This window comes from Pinus tabuliformis, chromosome J, assembly GCF_031772625.1.
Source record: "Pinus tabuliformis cultivar Carrire ecotype Pingquan chromosome J, CPIR1, whole genome shotgun sequence".
In the NCBI taxonomy this organism is placed as follows: Eukaryota; Viridiplantae; Streptophyta; class Pinopsida; order Pinales; family Pinaceae; genus Pinus; species Pinus tabuliformis.
The window spans coordinates 131,779,606-131,794,232 of NC_142295.1; the positions used below are offsets into that span (position 1 = coordinate 131,779,606).

General features: G+C 34.9%; 1 protein-coding gene across 3 annotated transcripts in view; it reads right to left on the bottom strand.

Annotated features, from left to right (window-relative positions):
- LOC149225970 (Putative membrane lipoprotein) overlaps positions 1-14,627 on the bottom strand; it is a 91,309-nt gene that overhangs the window by 25,486 nt on the left and 51,196 nt on the right. The window contains exon 4 of one of the 3 annotated variants that reach the window (XM_089377354.1): positions 11,093-11,289. The exons of the other annotated variants lie outside the window; for them this stretch is intronic. The gene's annotated coding sequence lies outside the window, so the exon portion shown is untranslated. Of the gene's footprint in view, positions 1-11,092; positions 11,290-14,627 lie in introns of those variants that run through there. 3 annotated transcript variants of the gene reach the window in all.

Below are 14,627 nucleotides of genomic sequence, written 5' to 3' on the forward strand. Positions count from 1 at the left end.
ATTAGCACGTTGCGTTGCTGGATGGACAGAGAGGGGCTGCACACGCTGTGGGATATTTCTCTATGGAACAACGCTACTTGGGCAGGTTGGAAACGCATCGAGGTGCCGGATCAATTGACAAATGAATGGGCCACATTACTCGATTGCTTGCATGGATTGGCGCCCACGCACATGAGGAAGAGAGACCTGAAAGGTTGGGGGCCGAATACCAGAGGTTACGCAGTCTCCCTAGGGTACGTCAAATTGAATGAGAGACCATATGTCCCCCCTAATCCAACTCCATGGCGAGGTGTATGGCACACTCCTTCATGGCCCAAAATTGACTTCTTTGCCTGGCTTCTCTGCCATGGTAATATCTTAACTTATGACATCTTACAATAGAAAGGTTTCTATGGTCCCTCCATCTGCTCCTTGTGCAGTGAAAATGCAGAGACAGCAGTTCATTTGATTCTAGAGTGTAACTTCTCCAAGCAGGTACGGTTTTCCTTTATTCATAATTTGGAACCTAATATCATGCTCCCTTGCACCATGGCGGATCTCTTCTCAAACTGGGCAACCAGATACCCTGGCCCAGCTCCTAAAAATCAGATCATTAAAACTGCGTGGGCAGTCCTCCCAAAGATTATAAGCTGGCAGATATGGCTAGAACGTAACAGAAGAATCTTCAGAAATACAAAGCAGAATCACAAGATTTTAGAAAACAAAATCAAATGCCACATCAAGGAGTGCTTGACTGATATAAAAGATGACTCCAACCTCAGTCAATAGGACATCATTTGGGGATCGAGTCTAGATCTTCAATTCCAACCAGCAATCAGAAACGCCCCTATCATTAAAGATTGGCAAATAAGGAAATCTGAAAGTGACTTTCAAAACTGGATCAAAATGCAAGCAAGACACTCCCTCTTTTTTTGACAGGGCAGCAAAGGGTAATCCGGGCAAAGCTGGAGCAGGAGGTGTTATTGTAAACCCAATTGGGGAAAAAATCCATTCCTATGCTTGGGGACTTGGATATTCTTCCAGCATTCAAGCGGAGGCCTTAGCCCTCTTTCAAGGTCTCAAGAGCCTCAAAGAATTAAACCTAAAAGAAGCTAATGTTATAGGAGACTCCCAGATCATCATAAACGCAATGGCTTCCAAATCCCCAGCTCTAGATCTTAATTTAGCAAGACTGATAACCAAAATCAAAAGCTTGGAAAGCAACTTCCAGGACTTGAATTATTATCATGTGCTGAGAACCCATAATAAAGAGGCGGACATTGAAGCCAACAAAGTTGCCCTCCTCTCTGCCGGAACCAAGATGAAAGACGGAAAAGAATCATGGGAACCCATTCCATAATCTGATCGCTGCCATGTTCTACTGCTTGCTATTAAATAAATTTGTATGTATCTTCAAGTGGGGGAAAATCTCTGAAATTGATTCCATGGACTCCTTAGTAAGGAAGAATTCTGCAAGCTCCAGCTGCATACTTAGTCACTGCAGTGAGCGGCAACAGGACAAAGAAATCTCCAATGTAATCAGATTTTCGGCATTCAGGCCAAGATGAATACAAACACTCCATAATCGTTTCTGTTAAAATATATATATATATAAATTTTAAATTAAAAACATTATTTAAAAATTTGATTTTTTTTAAGGAATTTTTTTTTATTTAAAAAAAAAAAAAAAAACAACAGCAGCAACCTTGGCCCCTCCGCTCGCTCGCCGCCCGTGGTGGCGCGGCCCTGGGCAGAGGGTCTACCGACAAGCCCTCCACCCAGGGCCGCACCACCACGGGCGAGTGGAGAAGCCACGGGTTTTTTTTTAATCGGTAAAAAAAAAAAAAAAAAAAAAAAATGTTTAATAATTTTTTTATTTTTAAATTTTAAATGTTTTAATTTTTAATAATAAAAAATGTTTAAATTTTTTTTAAATTTCTTAAAAAATAATAATAATAAATAAAATAAAATAATTGTTTAAATTTTTTAAAATTTTTTAATAATTCTTTTAAATAAAAAAAAAATATTTAAAATTTTTTAATCTTTAATTTTTTTGTTTTTAAATAAAAAAATGTAAGCTTCATAAAAAAAAGTTTTTTTTAATTAAAAATACATATTTCTTTAAAACTTTAAATGTTTTTTAATTTTTTTTAATTCGAAAAGAAATATATATTTTTAAAATTTTCAATTTTTTTTTTGTTTTTTTTTTATAATTTTAGTTATATCTTTTAGTTTTTTTTAAATGTTTTTAATATTAATTTTACTAGTTTTTTATTTTATTTTTGGTTAATTTTCTATTTTTTAATCTAGTTTATTTTTAAATTTTTTTACTTTAATTTTTGTTAATTTTTTTTTTAATTTTTCTATTTTTACTTTCTTAATTATATATATATATTTTAAATTTTGTTTCTTTTTCAAATTCTTTTATGGTTTATGAAATAAAAAAAATTTCACATTTTTTATTTTGTTTTTTGTCTTTTTTATAGATATTTTTATATTTGTCTTTTTTAAGTAATCAATGTTTAAAAAAAGAAAAATAAAACAACTTGAAAATTCGTTAAATAATCATAATTTCAAAAAAAAAATTGAACATAATAAATTTTGAAGTGTGAAAAATAAATCCTTTAAAAAAAATGTATGCTGCATCAACACATTGCATGAGCATGTTTCAAAATCAGTATGAAAATCACAACATTTAAAAACAAATATTTATATTTGATACATAATAAAATTTAAAGTGTCAAAAATACGCTCCCAAAAAAAAGAATTGCATTCTGCATTACCACTTTTCAAAATCGGGTCACGTTTTTACTACCCGTACGAAATGGGTAATCGTATCAGTTATTTAAAATGCCAAAAACTATGCTCTAAAAAAAATATGTGTTCTGCATCGCCCCTTTTCAAAATCGGGTCAATTTTTTGCTCTCTACGAAACGGGTAACAGTATCAGTTTTTGGTTTTTGTTTCAAAGTTTACGTTGTTATAAAAAGAGATTATTGAAGTAGTCTATTTTAGCTCTAGATATTGTAACAACTCCACTTCTTGATCTTCTTCATCTCCATAGTCGAGGTAGAGTAATTTCTTCTCATTGCATTTATGCCCCTTATTATATTTGCTTTCACAATTGCGACATAGTCCCCTTGTTCTTTTTTCATCCATTTGTTGATGTGTCAAACCTTGTTGTTTTAGGAGAGGGAGCATGATTTTCTCTATAGTTATTAGTGACCAATTTTCTGATGGCCATATTTTTACTTTCAATTTTCCTTGCAAGACTAAAATGATGATATAGAGATTTAGATTCAAAAAGACACACCTCGCATTGGATGTGTTCCTTTAAAGTTCCCATAAATAGGTATAAAAAATTATCCTCTAAAATATTCTTTACATTGAAACTCAACTTTTGGAATTGTTGAATGTGCTCTCTAACCAGACCGTTTTGTCGAAAATTTACCAATTGACTAAAGAATGTATTCATCTTAATAGCCCCATAATGTTTTATCAATTTTTTTGTAAAAATGGACCAAGATGTAACATAATCCTTTTTCCTTTCACACATCCATTGATACCATACATGTTGATCTTATTCTAAAATCATGGATCCAATATTTATCTTTTGTAAGGTTAGCACTTGATGTAGTTCAAAATATTCCTCCATTTGAAATATCCATGTTATAAGATCATTTCCATCAAACTTTGTCATATTGATCTTTGAAATGGAGTATTTCTTTGGTGTTGACTTAACCTCAAATAATGTGAATCGTGGACTAAAAATTCATTATTATGGTTCTACGATTGAATATGTGTGCTCTCTAATTGTGATAAAATATTTCTTATAAGTGATTGAGAATGAGCACAATGGTTCTACTTATTTTCATGATTTCATTGGATCTCAATATCCCTGTCAAGTAGCCTCTTTGAGATAAGTTTTTCCATCGAATTCAACTTCTTTTCCATTTCATCCATAATTTCTCTTTTTTCTTGAGACCCTAATAAATCCACCTTTTTCAACATGCTAGCACTCATTTCATTAAATTTCTTCTTTAATGGGAAGAACCTAAATTCTAAGTCTTCACTTTCTTCATCAGTCCAAGATGAGCCTTTGGGAGGCTTAATTGGTGTAGTAGCTTTCTTCGGAGGCATCTTGGAAAATAGTAATAGTAATACTTTATAACTTTTAGTCACTAAAAAAAATTGGATCTTCTAAACAAAAGTTAGGTCACTTGTAAGTTACTACTTTTAAAACCATAATTTGGAGAATATTAGAATGGTTGGACTTTTCTTGATATATCTTTCATAATTGAGCCCTTGTAAATATGAAAATTTACTTTGTAATACATCGATATGTTTTCTCCGCAATTCCATAAGTTTGACTAGAATTTAATATGCCAGGTGAAAGTTATGGTAACTTTCCCCAAACTTGTTGATTTTTAACCTCTTCCCACAAGCAAACTTGTATAATTTTCCACATGTTCAATTCATCAAATATAATTAGAAAATTTTTATAGTTTTAGAAGTTCTAGAAAATAAGTTATAGCAAAAATACCAAGTAGACCTTTTTGAAATTGATTTCAGGATCTTTCAAAAACCGTAACCTCCATAGTATATATATCTACAAGTATAGAGAACCAAACTATGAAATTTGAAATAGATGTTCCCCAAGATTTATCCTCAATATGGTATAAGTTTCACCTTCTAAAACCTCCCAAAAAATTATAGAAAAAAATGCCAAATTGATCTATTTGAAATTGATTTCGAGAGCATTTAGGAACCCAAAATTCCTTAGAGCATATCTCTGAAAATATAGCGAACCAAAAATATGAAATCTAAAAAAAGAAAGAAAAAATTGGTATTTCTCATAACTATGTTCCATGTTTCACCCTTTGAAACCTTCCAGAAAAAATTTATGGCAAAAATTCCAAACTAACATGTTTGAAATTGATTTCAGGAGCATTCATGAACCCTAACTTCCTTAGAGCATATCTTTGAAAATGTAGTGAACCAAGATTTAAAATTTAAACCATATTTTCCCTATGATGTCCCTTCAATATGGTCCAAGTTTCATTATCTAAAACCTTGTATAAATAAAATTATAGTGAAAATGCCAAGATGCCCTGTTTGAAGTAGCAAAACCCTAAGATCATAAGCTCTGATACCAAATGTTATGAATCTTATGCCTTAAAACTTATAAGAAACCAATAATCATAGCCCTCTTTGAGGGGAAACATCATTTTACAATGAATACAATGTACAAAACAAGATTTGATGATCCTAAGACTAGGTCTCTTTAGTATATATATAAGAGACAAAGGGTACAATTATAATAAAATGGGACTATGAAAGGTTCTAACCTACAAAACAGTATAAAAATAGAAATGTAATCACTCAATATCTAGGGATTAATAAGGAGTTTTATGGTTAACATGGGGTTTATATAGGGCTTAACATTGTCTTATTTATGCAAGTGCATTTAAATCATTGTTCATTGAATTTTACAAGATCATGATTTGGACCAAGTTCAAATGCACAAGATATTCCACCAATCCAAAAATGCCACAAGCTTGTGTTAGGAAAAGATACCATAGGTAGATGTTTGAAGAAAACGGACACTTACTTTACCTCAACAATTGTAACATGCCATCTTCCATCAATCAACCAAGATCAACGTTATTTCATCGTGAATTGGATATTTTTACGACACCCTGGTAGTATGTGGTTGTTCAAAATGTAAAGGGTTGAAGGATAAATCTCAATATGTCACATTGTCCCTTATATTAATAACAGAATACCAAAATTTTATGGTCTAATGCCTCCCACCATAGTCGAGAATCCAATAGGTGATATAGAAAAGACACATAAGAACACTTTCATATGCTCCTTTTTTTTTCTTTTTTTTTGTAAGCTACGGTAGGACCCTTCTTTCTTTATTTATATCAAAAATAGGTTGAACCAGATACAGCGTTTGGTGGCCTCAACCCGCCCAAATGGGAAACCGGATCTGTTGGCCACCTTAAGTTTTTATAAGCCGTCCAATAACAAAAAAGAATAAGTCTACTAATCCATGCTAGATAAACTTCACAACAGCAGCTACTAATCTGGTTCCAGACAGTCATTAAAAACTACTAACAAGAAAAGGAGATACTATTCTCAAGGAACAAACATGGTAAGCCATTGACTCTAACTAAAGGATTAATCTTCCACAATCTCAGGAGGTGCTTCTGCGTCCCTCGTTGCTGGAGCAATCTTCTTCAACTGTTGTTGGATTTCGTCCAGCTTGCTGTCCTGCATGAGCATAGTGATTTGGAGATTCTTCATTTCTCTCTTCATATTGGGCATGCCCTGAGCCAACTCAGCCATTTCCCCTGCTACCTGCTCCATCGCCTTGGCAAGTAACCGCTTCAGCACCCAATAAACATGTAAGGCCTGCTTATATAAGGTCATGCGTCCCCTAGTGTTTCCCGGGTCAGGAATGAGGTTACCCCATTCTTCCATTTCAGGTTCTGAATCTTCTTCCATTATATTTGCCTCCAATTCTTGAATAAGCTTACGAATGTCCTCATCAGTTCCTTCTTTGTATGCTTTTTCTGCCTCTTGCACAGTATGTCTCATGGTTTTTCGGCTGCGTCTCTGACATGCTGGAGAGGAGGGCTTTGTTTCATGTCTGCCTGTTTGGTTATGTCTGCCTCTGCCCCCACGCCCTCTTCCTCGACCTGGGCATGCCGTTTTGTTCTTAACTGCCGCCTGACTACCCTGGCCAACAACAAATGTTATATTCTTCGTAATTGCTTCGATTCCGGTCTCCTTTGCTTCCCGCTCCCAATTCTTACCCTCCCCCTGCCGCGTTTTTCCAATGGTTGGGTTATTCCCCAGCTTTCCTCCCCTGAGATGAGGTTGGTGAATGTTCTCGGGAGTCTTCTCTGCCTCCCAGACCACCTGTTTTACCTCCTCGAACTGCCCCTGATCACTATCTGTACAGAATCCCTGCATGCATTTACCCTGGCCTGCACGGCTCCCAGCCTTACTAGATTCTTCCCCAGCATTTCTCATCCTGCCACCCTCTGCCTTCTGACTACTTGTAGCAGGAAAGAATTCCAATTCCCTCTCGCTTCTCTTTCCCTCTGTTGCGTCTAGCTCTCCCCCCTCTTCCTTAATATTACTAAAGATTGAAAGAAATGCAGGGATTGGATTTAAGAATACGTACCCAGTCCTATGCCAAGTTGCAGAGAACACCAGTTCGCACCGAGCTCCCGCCGTCTCCTTCCCTTGCTGCATAATAACCTTGGTTCTGTTCTTCGCCACCTTTGTTAACCTCCTCCCACCTACCCTGCGTCTCATCATCCTTCTGCCGCCATTTCCTCCTGCTTCTTCCCCCACTTCCCTGTCACCTCTACGCCTCGAGATTCTACCCTGCCTGCATGTTGCCCCCGCGTCCTGTGGAATTATGAGGATGTATGGTGGCCAGCTTTGCCACCCTCTTCCCTTCATCATCTTATCACACGTCCTCTCCAATTCTTTCACCCCGATTGGGGGCATATGCTCCTTTTTTTAAATATTGGAAGCTAAATCGACTAAGTTTCATCTTAAATTGACCAACCCATCTCCTTATGTTGAGTCAATGGAAATTTGTAGTGAGCCAAAGTATGATATCAACACTACCCACAAAAATCTCTCTTAGGAGATCCAAAAAGTTGTATGAACTAAAAGCAATAATGTATGTTATGAACATCCAACTTAAAAATGATAAGTTGTCAATCCACTTCAAAGGGGAAAACCTCATTTACAATACACAAGACAAGATGAGATGATCCTAAAACTATGTTGCCTTTGTGTGTGTGTAAGATACAAAGGATACAATTATAATGAAATGTTATAATGAAAAGTTCTAGTCGACATACTAATATAACATTAGAAATGTAATAAATATAGGCCTTAATAAGGTGTTCTATTGAACCGAGAGGCTCATTCTCAACCCAGTATGAGGGGATGTGTAAGTTTGTCTGTCCATCTGTCCCCTTTTAAAATTAATATTAAAATTAAAAAGTTTGTTGTAAATAAAAAACGTCGCCTATACCAAAAAAAAAGTAAAAATATGTATGAGTAAGATGTTTAAATCGTATACTTTTCAAAAATATTTTAACAAAGAGATTTAAATAAACTATTTGAAGATCTATGTTAACTAATTTATGTAGATATCAACTTCATATATATCTATATATAGAAGAAAAAGAAATTGTTAAAATAAAACATTTTGATGTTGTATACAAAAAATAATTCAATGTGGGTTATCAATCAAATATTTTAATAAGAATTAATATTGAATAAGAATTAATGTTGACTTGGCATAGCTAATGTTTGTAGGAGAATTGAGGTCTTAATTGTCTCTCCCTTATTCTGTTGGAAAACTACACATTCAACCAAAAGCTTTTGAACATCGGTTGTCATACCTTCTCAGAAAAGATCCTTCTTGATCCAATGGTAAGTTTTCAAGAACCTTGAACGTCCTCCTATAGGGGAAGTGTGCAATTCCAAAAGGAAGTTTTGGATGAGTTGGAAATTGTTACATAAATATAAATGATCTTGGTACAGTCACATCAAATCATTCTTCCACGAAAAATGATCTAATGTATTTGGATCCTCTTTTAGTTCTTGAGTGATCATACATACCTTCTAATATTGCTTCCATTATGTCCTTGCTTCTTCCACCCAATCAAATTACATAATAGAAATAGCACATAGTAAACCCATTGTTTCTTCTTCTTTCTTGAAAAGGGTGTCTTCCACCATATTATTGTTTTATTTTTTATACATAATTTCAAATTCATAATCAAACATATTTGTAATCCATTTTTTTTCTCTTTTAAAGATAATTATTGTTTCAAGAAGTACTTCAAACTATCATGATATGTTTTATTTTGAAGTGTCTTCTTATTCGATAAAAGCATCATTTTTTAACCACATATAATATGACTAGCATTTCTTTTTCATAAATAGATTTGAGCAAGTTCTTTTCTTTCAATTGGATACTTTCAAAGCTAAGGGGCATTCCTTCTTGCATTAAAATTGCACCAATACCACAGCCTAATACATCACACTCCACAAGAAGTATTTTTCTGATGTTAGTTGTGGTCGAGATAGGAGTTGTACACATAGCCTCCCTAACTTTTTCAAAATCTTTAGTATCCACCTAAATGATATAATGAGGGTCTAAGGGCCCATTAGCGCGCGTGCACACACACACACACACATATATAACCGTTGGTAGTTGGTGGTTTCCTTGTAATACATGCTAAAAAAATTACCATCTTTGGATAGATCACCCATTTAAAGGATGTTGTATAAATTCTCAATTATGATTTTGTTCAAAAAATCTATAGTCAATACAAAATGATAATGTCTCATTGTTACACTCCTTAATGTCAAAGATTAATACCGACCAATATATCTAAGAAAGTGATAGAAGTGTTGCTTTCTTTGTTAGATCTAAACCTTTAAGGTAGGGTAAATATCATACAATGACCATTTTATAGAAGTATAAATTTATATGCTCCTTTAAATAAACAATCCTCCATAATTTGATGTATTCCATGAGGACTCTATCCTTGCTTGTAGTTACATAGAAAACTGTAAACCTAACCATTAATGACCCTTGTATTAATCATTGGGCCACATCACATTTATTGAATGATAACCATTTAATGGGCCTTACTAATAATAACTACAATAGTGACTTAATCCACATTACTTTAAATTAATTATATATATATATATAGACACTAATGGGCCATTAGACCCCCATTATATCATTCAGGTGGATCTCAAAGATGTTGAAAAAATTAAGGAGGTTGTGTACAACTCTTATCCTAGTGTGTGTATAGCCACTATTGTAGTTATTATTAGTAAGGCCTTAATAAATGTGATGTGGCCCAGTGATTAATACAAGGGTCATTAGTGGTTAGGTTCACTGTTTGCTAGGTAACTATAAATAATGACAAGAGTCCTCCTCATGGAATACATCAAGAATTATGAAGCATTGTTTATTTAAATGAGCACATAAGTTTATCCTTCTATGAAATGATCATTGTATGATATTTACCCTACCTTAAGGGTTTAGATCTAGCAAAGAAAGGAGCACTTCTATCACTTTCTCAGATATATTGTTTGGTATTAATCTTTGACATTAAGGAACATAACAATAGGACATTATCATTTTGTATTGACTATAGAACCTTTGAACAAAATCATAATTGGGAATTTACACACCATCCTTTGAATGGGTGATCTATCCAAAGATGGTAATTTTTTTAGCATGTACTACAAGCAAAACACTAATTACCAAAGGTTTTAGTGGAAGCATTTCCCTTACTCTGTTTTTAGTGGAGACAAGCAAGTGGACATTTTAGCAGAGGTTTTTGTTTCGATCATTAAACCATTTTGGTACATTGATGTGTGTTTCTATATCACACAACAGCTTCATTTTATATATAGACCCATCGCATACAACAATAAAACATTACTTCCTACACTCAAATTTTGTAAACACGAACATTAAAAATCATTGTCATGTGATGTATACAAAACATACAAATGTAGTTATGCTTACTAACAAATACGACATATCAATGTGGCATGTTACTATTTATCATTTTTTCCTGTCATCGGAAAAGGAGCAACATTAAAAGAAAATATTGTGGGGAACAAAAAAGACTCTTCCCATTTTTATAGAAATGGTACTCCTCTCTTGATATATGGAATATTTTTCTTATGTCCTCAAATCAATGCAATGGATGAGTGCTAAACAACAAACCCCAATTAATTTTCTAATAAATCTCTTGTTTAGTATATTTACTTGTTAAGCACATCATCTTATTCATGAAAATAAAAGGGAATAAATATAACTGCAAAGATTTTATCTACAGGGTTTGCTTTCAACAAATATTTTTCCTTCCTCTCAAAATAATGTGAATCCAAAATCAGCGATGACTTTGTAAGATGAAAAAAAAATGGATAAGTAATCAAATAACTTTAAAATACTACTTTGTTAATATCAAAAAAGTTTGCAAAGCATCATGTGCTTAAGAATCCATTCATACATTAAACACACATTTATAAAAACGAGTGAAACTTGAAATTTTTTGTAAAAGAAATTAATAATAATATCCTAAATGTAACAAGTTTGGGAATCACTGAAAATAAGAGGGCTTAAAAAATATCAATAAGATCTCAATGAAAATTAGATAAATTGTAATCCTACTACATTTTCTTTCTACAAGCAGGGATTTCGCTCCTCTAGACCTAGACTTTTATTGGAAATGCCTAAAAGAATACAAAGAGTTGATTAGTCATAAATCCTCATGTTGTAAAGCATACATGGAAAACTTAATGGAAAGAAGCATATAGAAGAAAAAATGAGGGAAAAACTCAAGCAAACTAATTCACAAATTTTGGAAAGACAAAGCTAAAAATTTATAGGCTAGCTGAAAGTTCCAAATTGTATTTTGTTGTATTCTTTGTGTATAATTTCTCTTAAGAGTCATTTTCCCTGTTAAGAGAACCCTTAATTTTCCTCGGAAATAAAAGTGAAGGAGAATTTGGAGGGAGAAAAGTTGTGTTGTTTGTGTGACTAATTTTCTATTAAGTTTCCACTGCAAATTATTTAAGTTAAAATACCAATATATTTTTATTCAATAGTTTTTAAGAATAATAATTTACTCGGTGAATATATCTTTTGAGCATAAAATAAATTGCTTGGAACTTAACTTACATCTAGTATGGAAAATTTAACACAGTATCACAGCAATAAACTCTGAGGAGAAGGAAGATCGATTTTGTGACAGGGGTTACAGCAGAATAATTATTATTCAACAATTATATTTTTTGGGAATGAGTATTTGATTTGGAGATTATGAGGATGGCTACAACTGGGCTAAAGTTTGAAGACCGGTTGGAGGGTGCACCCAACTATAGTCCTTGGAAGGAGAAGATAGCACTAGTGTTGCTGGAGAATGAGATATGGGAATATGCAGATCAACAACTCACCCCTCCTACCAATCCTACCCTACTATACATCCATAACCAAAATGATGTGAAAGACAAAAGGATTATTCTAGATGTGGTGAAGGATCATGTGATCCTTCATCTATCTGGAAAGACAACAGTGAGGGATATGTGGGAGGCTCTGAAGAAATTGTTCTAGAGCGACAATCACAACAAGAAAATGGTGTTGAGGGAGCAGCTCAAGAGCACCATGATGTCCAAATCAAACACAGTAGCATCTTATCTCACTAGGATCACACAGGTTTGTGATGAGTTGGTTGCAGTTGCGGAGGCCATGTCAAAAGAGGAGTTGGTGAGGGCAGCCACGAATAGCTTCACAAAGCCATGGGCTCCCTTCGTCAAAGATATTGTGGCACAAGCGAAACTTCCAAACTGAGAGATGTTGTGGGATGATTCCACCCAAGAGGAGATTAGAGAGGAATCTCTACAAGGTGACCAGCACGAGGATGATGATGAGAACCTTGCCCTTGCCAATCAGGCAAGGGAAAGACCAAGAAGAATTTTGGAGTAGAGGCTACCTCAGGAGCTAAAAAGAAAGGCATGAGTAAAGTAAAATGCTTTGCATGTCATAAATTTTGCCATTATGCAAGACAATGTCCAAACAAGAAGAAGGGCAAGGGGAAGGCACAGGTTGCACCTTCACCAAATTCATAAATCAGGGAGTTTGTGACCAAGTTTACGAAGGAGTTCTCATTGTTGTTTTGTCTTTCTAGCACCATAGAAAAGGGTGCATTGTTCGTGGACAATGGTGCTTCTAGTCATATGACAAGATCACGAGAGTTGTTCACCAATATGTTAGTATGACTCAAAGCTACATGTGGAGTTTGGGAACAATATTGGTTGTGCTGTAGAGGGAATTGGGACAACTCAATTTCAGCTAGAGTCAAGAGAGCCTTTGGAGGTGACAAAGGTATCATATGTTTGAGGGTTGACCAAGAACCTTCTAGTAGTTTCAACCATGGAGGACAAGGGGTATGAGGTTTAATTTCGAGATGTATAGGTACCTTTCAAGTAGAGAGCTTCTAGTTCAAGCACAAGATGAGTGATTGGAAGTAAAGAGGGGAACTTCTACATGTTGAAGGTCAACATGTACGTGCCTCGGTTCATGGTAGTTATATTTGTGTAATTTATGGCATAACATGATGGACCACTTACACCACAAAGCGAGGCAGATTGTCACTGGTCTTTTGAAGTTCAATGTAGAATAGCAGAGTCTGTGCAAGGGTTTCACACTAGGCAAGTATGCCAAGACAAGCTTTCGTAACAGTGACAGCAATTCGAAGACATGTTGCATCTTGTGCATTCAGATGTGTGTGGTCCTATGTCAATGACATCCTTGAGTGGGTACAACTATTATGTGACATTCATAGATGACTTCTCCAGAGCGACATAGATTTACTTCATGAAAACTAAGGATGAGGTCTTCAATTAGCTTTGAGAGTTTAAAGCTCTCATGGAGAACCAAAGAAGGAAGGTCCAAAATATGAGGTCATATAATGGGGATGAGTATACCTCCAATGACTTCAAGAATTTCTGCAAGGAGGCAAGAATCCAGAAGGAGATGACAATGCCTTACAACCAACCCACAGTGGAATAAGGTTGTCGAGGGGAATAATAAGGCTATCAACGAAGTTACGAAGGTAATGATTCATGATTAGAATCTGCCTATGTTTCTTTAGGAAAAGGCTTGCAACACAACAATGTAAATTCAAAAGAGGAGTCCTCATAAGGTCTTGGGAGATAAAACTCTTAAGGAGGCATTCACAGAGGTGAAACTAAAGGTTGGGCATTTTCCAAGACAACTTTTAAGGATGGAAATTTATCTTAAAGTTTAGAAGCCTTAGTGAATCTTAATATGAAAACTGTACAATATTTGGTGATTTTACATATAGTCTCCATAAAATTTTGGCAATCTTTAAGGTAAAATAATCTTATACTATAAAATTTGGGCAAATCATTTTTAGAAAAAATGGCATTGGCAAATCTTTTCTTTTGAAATAAGCATGGAAAAATAGCCCACCTATGAATATTAGCCCCTAAAATTTTCCTTGCCATTCTCGTATCTTCGAGTGTTTAGTATGTATTCATATACCTTCATATAAGAGGATGAAGTTGGAGTTCTCAGCATAGAAGGGCATCTTTGTGGGGTACAATAAGACTTAAAATGCATACAGAGAGTACATTCCATCATAGGAGAAACTATGATGAGCAAGGATGTTAGGTTTGAGGGAGTCAAACCTTTAGGAAGTCACATGAACTGTTTCCAACAATGGCAGAGGATAAGGAGTGAGAGGCACCAAAGACTGAGGAGAAACCAGCAACACCAAGAGTTGGAGGCTCCTTTCAACTCTGTTAGGAGGAGGCCAAGATGGCTAGAGCAGACATTAAGAGACGCTTAGGAGCATGTGGAGGCTACTAGGAGTACTTTTAGGGACAGCATACCACCGAGATAGTTTCCAAATTATATGGCGCTCATGAGTGACATCATTGAATCCAATCCTAGTAGTTACAAGGAGGTTGTAGACTAGTAGGTTTGGACGGATGCCATGGTGGAGTATGCCTCCATCATGAAGAATGATGTATGGGACATTGTGCCT